The following is a 10,177-nucleotide window of genomic DNA, read 5'->3' on the forward strand; positions in this document are numbered from 1 at the left end:
CGCTTATAGTTGATATTTTAAAACCATTCGTTTTGACGAATCACACTTGGATACTAAACAGTAAACTTTTTATACTCTTAAAGTTTTGACTTTAGATTTAGTTTTTGGTATATAGCAACCTGATCGCTTTTTTACATGTACTGCTATGTAATCAAAACAGTCTGCATAGACAGATTGCTGGACATTATCCAAGTTTAAACCATCAAACCGAACAGACATGTGTCATACTTCAAGCCAGTTCAGTTGGTTAATTGATTATAGTCACGCTACTTGCGGGTTAAAAACAAACTAAAAAAAACAGTAACACATAAACAGGATTGAATGCAGAGAGCACTTAATGACAAATCGTCTTTAGAAAAATGGAGAAGGAGGATAAAAAGGTAAAATGGGGGGGGATGTTTTGGTAGAATATGTTATTATTTTTATGATATGTAACTATATAAGAAATTACTTATTAAGTAGTTATTACAACCATTGAAATTAGTGTGAGCATGTTTCTGTATATAAATTACACTTTGATATATAATCATCATTCTAATTTTTGCGATATAATTCTAACTTACGAATAGTTCTACACAACGATATGTAATTTGGAAATGTTGTCAAAGCGTTGCTGGTAGATAAATCAATACATGAAACAAGTGTTAAGAGTATTTTATTCTAAACACCAATGTTTGCAATAAAACCAATCGTGAAGAAACACACTCAAATACCTTCTAACATCTGCTTTTCAGGAAATTGGGATTCAATGTACTTGGCCATCGAAATTCTTTTTTTGTGTGATTTGTATTTTATTTTTCCAGAGTATGTAGCTCCTGTTTAACTTTTGGCAAGGTTTTCAAATCAACAATTTTTCAAGCTGTTGTATATTCTAATACTGACTTTTCCTTTTATATTTCAAGGTTGCATAAGCGAACTTTGCCAGGTTTTTCCAGGATGTATGAAGTTATCTTAGCATGACATATTCAATTGAATTTCTGTTTTTCAAAACTTTTTATTTCTGAATGCTTTTAAACACTGAGTAAGTCAGGTGCATAATTTTTATTTATATTGAGCCTAAAATATATTTAAGATCTGTAAAGCATTCACGTGACTGGTCCTCGCGCATACTGCGCAGATCATTATGAATTATTATTATATAATTACAACTACCATTTATTCATCAGTGCAATTATTTTTCGGAGCTTTTGAAAACGACTATAAAATTTCAAATTACTACCTATGTTTTTTTCATTAGCTTAGTTAGGACTAAACTATATTGTACTTAATACTATCGATAAATAAACTTATAATGTTATTGTACTAAATGGTTAATAAAGGATATTTACATCCACCTTTTTTTTGTTATTTCTACATTCATAGAGCAGTTGTAGTGACTTGTTCGTTGAGCTTTCCAGCTCTCTAGCGCAGGCAGGCGCTTGCACTGTTTTTCTGGGTGACATTTTTACTGTGCAAGCTTATAAGGAGTACTGACAACAGAATTATAGTATGACAAGATTTCGATCTCTGCGATTAGAATTCTTTTCTATTATCCTAGCAATTCTGTATTTAAAGAATTACTGTTGCAATAAAGACACTACTCTGAATGCAAATGTCTTGCGGGGATCTGTTAGTCAATTATAATAATACTTAGTTTTTGTCTGTCATGATAATGCGCGCACGCACCCTATTATCTAAATACACATGCGCGCACACGTCATTTCCGTAATAGACACATGAGCAAGCGTATTATTTTACAGATTTTATTCAGGTATATTAAGGAATATTTTTCAAACATTTTCGTAAAGGTGTTGTTACGCTTAGTTAATGTTCTCGTGAACAGTATGTATATAGGATAAATACACAATGGCCACTCAAAAGAGTTTGTACTCGTCGCCCTGGCTTCTTTATTGCCTCTCCGTGAGGTGCAGCTCGTATCCAAGCGAAAAGTTAGTAAAGAGGCTTACAAATTGCTATGATCTGGGAATTATTCTCTACTTCAATGTTTAATAAGAGTGATCACTGATGTAGATAATCTAGGATGGTGGGATACAGTAATGGGACTTTGATCTGACCTAAAAACACAATCCTTTCAATCTTCATCAAATGAAGATGTCACTTTCACTAGAGCCATAGTTTAAATAGAAATATAGAAAATGACCAGTTTGTTTGCTAGAGTGTAGTACGTTTATTCATTGTAAGTCTTGAATTGAGACCTTCTACACCGTAAGTGATTGTTCACTATTTGTTTTACACTTACAATTGAATACTTACTTTTCTGACAACATGCTCATTTTATTATTCGGCAATAATTTCCCTCGAACCTCCCTAGTATGGTAATTAATTCTTACCCGTCAGTAACAGATTTACTTGTGAATACTACAAAATATCTAAATATTAAATCACTCACTAAATTTACAAGGTCTCTATAACAAACTAACCTCTTCGTGTATTATTCAGTATCTAATGCTTAGTAATTCTCATAACTTGCTTATAATCTCACCTGTAGCCTGACAGTTATTGGGAATTTGATGTTGTAAAAAGTACTGCGATTCTCATTTCGAATATTCTGGAAGGTTAGGCTTAGTCTGCGTTTACCTCATTTAAATAATTCATTAAACACTAACATTTGCTGGCCATGTCTATTGGTTAATGTTTTAAGACATGTGAACAATATTAATTATAAGATATTTATACTTACAAAAACAAAATAATAAAAACGTTTACTTGACCATAGACGTAATGTAGACAATGACCATAAGATATTTTCATTGTCATTGAAACAGAATATAATTTTGTAGTGGCTTATTGCTTTCTTGTAATTGTTATTATCTTTGGACACTTCACACTCATGGTGCTGACCCCTTGATGTATCTCCCGTATTCAGAAATTTGGATCTTATTCTCCCCAAAGGCTAAATTAGTTGATAATTTAGGATAGTTTATGCTGGTTTAATTAGCATGGTCCCTCCATGACTGTTCCAACTGTCTCACACACTATAAACCCCCTTTGCCTTTTGTGTCTTCATTAGCAAAACCATCACTGTACTCTCTCTACTTGTCATCAGTAAATGAAATTGATCAAGCAGATTTTGATCATCTTATCATTTAGCTGCCAGTTCCTTTGATCATCCTAATGCTCTTAAACAGACACAGCTCACTCAAGAATGTGGAAATATCGGTAAGAAGGTTAAGTGGGTGGAATGTAAACCTTTGGGTCATTATATCTCTGTTTTCATACCTCGAGTCAGAGATTTCCTGTCGTTGTTCTGTTAATCTGCTCACTTTTCTTCTTCCGTAATTTTTCTTAAAATATGAACATTGATCCATATTGCAGTCACTTGTACTATCCTTATAACCTTTTGAAAAGATTTGAACTTTGACCCAGTAGACCAAGGGGGCAAAGATGTTTACTTTCAGCTTCTCTTAAATCATTAGCTATAAGATTATTTGGGACAAGGTAAATTTGGAATAAAAATAGGAACAACACATCTTGACCCTTTTTGACTTTGCATTCTCAAGGTCAAGAAATGATTGGTTCCATAGGGACTGTCAGTACCCTTTGTTAATGACCTCTCACCATTTTAGTTCTTTCAAATTCTCAACTAAGTTATTACCTATGAGAAGTTACACCACCTCTTCATCTTCTCTTGTTTTGTGTTTTCCTGAAACGGACACGAGGAATCCTTTCTTGATATACGGTGTCGTACCATTGACATTTCTCCCCACAGCCTAGAATAGACTCCTAGATTCATTCCAATTACTTATCTATCGCTTTCAGAAGCTTTTTGTGTAAAGATCCGATAATGGTCGTTAATCCTCAGTTTGTTTGTTTCTTCAAATCAAATAACCTTTACACCCAGTGAGAATGTCACGGATGGATGTCCACAGTACCGGATTAACAATGAGTCAAATGAGGCAGTTGCCTCAGGGCCTCCATAAATATTTTGTTAACATTATTTATGAATATTGCGATATTCGATTTATAAATTGATTTGTTATATTTGAAAGTTTGTTTTTAGTACAAAAGATTTTTTTTTTAATTTCTTATATTTGAAAGCATTCCATAAAGATATTTGAATCAGGGTCTCCACATATCTTAATCCGGCTCTGGATGTCCACCATGGATTACGTTATTAGTCTCGAACTATCTATCAGGAAGGATTTTCTCAAGAGGAAGCAATGTTGTATCTATATTTCTCAATATTGAGAAGGATTAAGTATTCGGTTAGTTGAAAAAGTTTTTTGTTGTACAAAACTTGAAGATAGCTTTTATATACGGAAACCTCTGTTAGCTGAGTTCTTGCACAGATCTTAAAATATAACGTTGGTAAATGGAAACATCGGCCCATGTAGATATGTAGATATTGAAAGTCTAGTTGTTCAAAACTTGAAAATAGCGTTGATCAATGATGTGCCGATGTTTCCATTGATCAACATTATATTTCAAGATTTGTGCAAGAACTCAGCTAACAGATGTTTCCGTATACAAAAGCTATTAGGTTAGTATAATGACTAACAAATCCAATAACCCTAAAAAAAGATGTGAATGACCCATTGCATACTAATTCACATGTTTATCATCTTAGATAATTTTCATCCATTTGTTTTTACACAAGCAGAGGATTGCATAATGGGAGGTATAATGATTCCTATGGTGACAGAAACTACATTTCCAGGACTCTTCCTTGATAGTATATTGACTTTCATTGTGGATATAAACAGCTGACCATTCTCTTGTTAACCCTTCCATGTACTGGTGAGAAGATATGTGAATCATTGGTCATATGCTGTAGCCAGGGAGTTTCATTTGAAGATGCTTGACCTTGTGCATCATAAGGAGATTTTGGTTCTGCACAGGGGCATTCCAAGTATTTACAAACCAGAGCTTGTACACTAAGTCTTATGAATTACCTCTAACTGCTTTTGTAGTATTCTAGAAAGCTATGGTTCCTGCCTCATAATCTCTGTTGCCATTGCATATTCATGCTAAAGTGGTTCATTCTTTTTGCTAATAAATGATTTGCTATTCCTGTTTTTAGCCTTAATTTCAAGGCAAAGTAAAATGAAACAGGTCTGTCATTGGATGCACTTATTGAGTCTGATCAACCTATCCCATCTTTACATGTATCTATTCTTTGTTGTGATCTGTCATTTAGTGGCTCTAAGAAAGTAGATACTCCTCTGTATTTATTTTCCTAGGTGGTTCAAAAGTCTGGTCACTATGTGCGTACAACCATGGTTGGCTACACTTCTGATATTGCCCACAGCATCCCCTCTGCATATTCTATATTAATTGAGAGTTGTAAAAAAATCTCACTAGGTCTGGGTCACATAGTAGCCAAGTACTGCAGGGAATGTACAATTTATTCTTACTGTCTTAGCTCACTGAAGGGACTGAAATAACTTAACACCTGTTCTCATCCCATTCTCTAGAATATTCACAAGAAATTGTCATATTTCTCTTAGGGAGTTTATATCACATCCAAAGGAGCCATCTTACTGTGGGTCTTCCAAGAGTGGAGATGAAATGCTATCATCCAGTGGGGGCTCTTTTCATGGTGAGAGACCACATGATCTCTTAGATCCTAGTTTTATAGAATGTTGCCAGGAGTTGATAGCTCTATAAAGAACAGTCAGAAGACGTTCCAGAAGTTGAAATCCACCAATTTCGTTGTTTCCCACCCTACAATTACAAAAGTGACGTCACAATAACTCTATTGCAAACATTCCAGGTACAATATCCTTATAGTTATGGTCAACTTTCCAACTTGTTATTTCATTTTAAGTATCCATATATTCAATGATAAACAAAACGTTTGCCATAAGATTAATAAATTATCTTTCATAGATTTCGTTACAATTTACGGAAAACACAGGAGTCTTGTCCTACTTTCTTTAAACCCGAATTTTCACCAATTTCAGCAATCAACAATGATTTAATAATTCTAAGTCCTGTTTTCATCAAAATGTTATTTTGTAAGTACTTATTATTTTTACACTGATTTACTGGGTTTGTTCTGTGCTGGTATTTCAGTTCTTTAGGTTTGTGAATGATGTACTTATGACCATTATCTGAAATTATCTACGCTGCAATACTAAACTTATCTTGTTCTTTCAGCTATACTAGCGAGTCTGAAACATCATCAAGTACTCTGTCAAGTGATTTTTGTATACTGAATAATTGCAGTTAATCATAATTAATATTTCATTCATTCAGCTATGACAGTGAGCCTGAAATATCATTATCTACTCTGTCAAATAGTTTTTACGCTATATTCTTTTAGTTAATTATAATGTTTTTGACGTCTCATAAAACAAACTGTTGGTTCAGCACCATTGCTCTATCAAATACAATATTTCATGTACTCTACATAGTATTACCTAAATGGTAAGCTGTAAGAAAATTGTGAACGTGCTGAAGGATTTTGGTAGGAGAGAACTAACATCTACAACAAATACTTTTTTTTTTGGCCACCAACAACTCATGGTATTATCGTAAAGTCTAAGTGAATTACAAACAGAATAATATTCCCTCGAACGTGCAATGAGCAGGTTCTCACTCCACAGTAAGCTCGATATTACAGCTCATAGTTTAAACAATTTTAGAGATTTGTATTTAGCACCATTTAGTAATGAAACTTCGTATTAGACTGGCCTGGTAAATTGTCATGACTCTGCAAAGATTTGTAGTACGTATCTTTTCTGTAGGATATAGTTGTAGTAAATTAGTATTTCTTGATTCTTTATAGCCATTAAGCCATCATAATGTCTTAAATTCAGTATCCCAAAAGTTTTGGAAGGAGAACGTTTGGTATTATTGGTAGAAGTAAAAATTAATCATAGCTAGGGTCTTTTGGGAAATATAATTTCTCTGTTTAACACATAGGTTTATTGAAGTGGTTTTTCATCCTTTTTTTTTAAGTTATGTATATGAAATAACTTCTCCTGTAATTGGTCTTAATGAGTAAAATAAATAAATCCTTCAAATTTACATGTTTAAAGGAACGTCTGCGATTTCTCCAATATCCTGAGAGGAAGACACTATGTGCAAAAGAAAGATTTCCCAAAAGTCTATAAACATCTGATAACTCTATGGTTACCCTATAAACATCTGATTATGCTATGGTTACCCTATAAACATCTAAACATCTGATTACTCTATGGTTACCCTATAAACATCTGATTACTCTGTGATTGCGCTGTTGATTTGTTCTGCCAATAGGTTCACTCATAAGGTGTCTTGATCTTCCACAAGTATGTCAGTTAGAGACTTACGTTGGTTCTAGTAAAACCTTTCAGTCTTGGAAATAAATGTCAATATGCTCTGGAAGTACTGTGGACAATTTTTAAAGTTATGTTGACTAAGATTGACCACGTCGTCCTTTGCAAGTGTCGGTTTCAATGGAAATTGCGGTGTTGTACAGTAATGTTTGCCACAGTAACCAAGCTGGGCTGATCAAAAAGGGGGGAAGTGGTTCCAAGGGCAGCAGTGGACTTCAACTGAGTTGATCAAAAAAGGGAGAAAGTGGTTCAAAAGGCAGCACTGGACTTCGAAAACCGTTCTTATAAATTGTCATTAACCATTATCGCTGCTCATTAGCTTTTCTCTGGTTAGGAACTCTTAATCATTCCAGCTTCATTTCAGAAAGAACCGTTGAATCCTTTAAGTTTATGTCTTTCAAACAGTAGTGTCTATAGAGCCAATGTTAATTAGTATGCAACATTATTTTTGTAGAGTGTAGTGGCTATAGATCCAATGTTAATTAGTATGCACCATTATTTTTGGAGACAGTAGTGGCTATAGATCCAGTGTTAATTAGTATGCAACATTCTTTTTGTCTTCTAACACTTCATTAACTTATCACCAAGATTCTTTAATTATAAGTGTTTTTTTTTCCTTTTTAATCATACACAAAGCTACACAAGGGCTATCTGTGCTCTGGCCACCACGGGTATCGAAACCCTATTTCTAGCGTTGTAAGTCCGCAGACATACCACTGTGCCACTGGGAGCTAATTATAAGTGAGACAATTATAATACAGTTTGTAATGTTACATAATAGAGTATCTGTGCTGTCTCCATCACAGGTATTGAAACCCAGTTTTTAGCATTATAAGCCAGCAAACTTATGGCCGAATCACTGGGGAGCGTTACAATAAAGACAGTTGAATTTTTCCTTTTTCATTTTTTTCATCCTAATACCTTTAACGAGGGCTAGCATTTTCTAGTGGAATGTGGCTGCTTTCCCTAATAACATACCGTGATGTGTATCCAAAATGAAAACAAGTTTATCTTTGCATCAAGTAATTGTGATATCCACAAACATTTGAGAAATACATTACGCTAACAATAACGGTATTCATAATCCTATCATTTCGAGTAGTTGTACAATGATATCTATGGGCTCCAAAGAACGTTAAGCAGGGTTTATTAAATTAGTGCCCCCCCCCAGTAACACAGCGGTATGTCTGCGGACTTTACAACGCTAGAATCCGGGTTTCGATACCCGTGGTGGGCAGAGCAAAGATAGCCCATTGTCGCTGTGCTACTGGGGGGGGGGGGCTGTTTATGTGAAATACTTTGCAAATGAAAAACTAAAGTTGAAATCGAAGCCAGTCGTCACGTGATGACAACGATATTGTGCCATCGTCTACCATATGTGTTGCATTGAAAAGTTTGACTAAACAAAAAACAAGTAAGATGATTGTGAATGGAAAAGACAATATGCAATCCGAACTCTTCGGACATAGGCCTTTCTAACGACATGAGATTTGTAGCGCTCGATCAAGAAATTCACGATAAAAGTTCCGGACAGACAAATATAAGCGTATTGTTTATATAGATTGTAATTTTTATTTCCTTAAACGTCTGTGAGACTGCTGTCCATGGCTTCAACATCAGCAGCCAATATCTTTTCTCAGATGGCAGTAGCAATGGTGATCTTTTTTAAAAACTTGTCCCGACATGTTCTTGTGCATTTTATTCATACTTATGGTGATATTTTCTTTAAAACTTGTCACGATACGTTCTTGTGCATTCTCTTCCAGTTTTTCTGAATTTTTTGATGGCCATCTTTCGGTTTATAGTCAGTTCCTGTTTTATTTTTTTCAAATATTCTAAGTTGTTGTTCACGCTCTTTCTTATACCTTTTTTTATTCGTGTTTACGTCGTTCTTTAACGCCCCTCCCCCCAGTGACTCAACCGTATGTCTGAAGATTTATAACGATATATAACCTTTCTGATCTATAATTTACCCTTCTAATTTATTCTGTTACAGTCGAGAAACGTTTAAAAAAAACTGTTTGCATTGAAGAATAAGAATTGAATTTTGTTATAAGGAAATCAAATTGCTTTCAACCAATTTCACTCATATATATAAACCAAGATATTACTCAAATATTTATTCCACTAAAACTATATTGTATTCGTGTTCAACGTGTTATATATATAGCGTGAAATAAGGTTGTGGGTAATAACAACATCAAAACTTTCCACTACTTAGTCCAGTGTTTCTCAAACGGTGGGTCGCGAGGAGTTTTACAAGGGGTCACGAGCCGAGCCAATTTTTTTTTTTTTAGCCAGTTTCAACATGCGCAAAATGTATTGTAATTTCATTACGCAAATAAAAGGAAGGAAATTTACTTCCCCAATAATCTATAAGAAAAAAAAGTGTGTTTTTTGTGTGCGTCACTGGAAGTAAATTAGGGAGGTTTTAACTATATTTTGCTTGTTTTTTTGTTGTTTTTTTTGGTGGTATTATAGTTGCAAATGACGGGATGTCTAGATTTGCGATGTTTTAAATCACATCTACAATAAATTGTTTTAAAAAATGAAAAATTTAATGTCTCATTATCAGTGCAAAAGTCAATTGTGCCCCTACACAGTAATAATACTAACCAGTGATGTAGATACCCATGTTCCTGAGAATGATATATGGAACAAAGTTTTTAATCACTTTAAATATTTGGCTTTATTCCATACGTTACTTACATTTTTTTCTCCCTTTCTTCAATGACAAATTAGTTTTATGCGAGATTTTATCTGTTCAACTAAACTTCGTCCACTGTGAGTCGACGCAAGATAATCGTTATTTGCGGATTTCGTAATTTCTATCTCTTCTACAAGAAAGTACTTACATTATTTCGTATGAGCACAAATTCTAAAGAAAAAACAAATGGAAAACCTCTATTACATAT

Source organism: Limulus polyphemus, unplaced genomic scaffold (assembly GCF_000517525.1).
Source record: "Limulus polyphemus unplaced genomic scaffold, Limulus_polyphemus-2.1.2 Scaffold1040, whole genome shotgun sequence".
NCBI classification, from domain to species: Eukaryota; Metazoa; Arthropoda; class Merostomata; order Xiphosura; family Limulidae; genus Limulus; species Limulus polyphemus.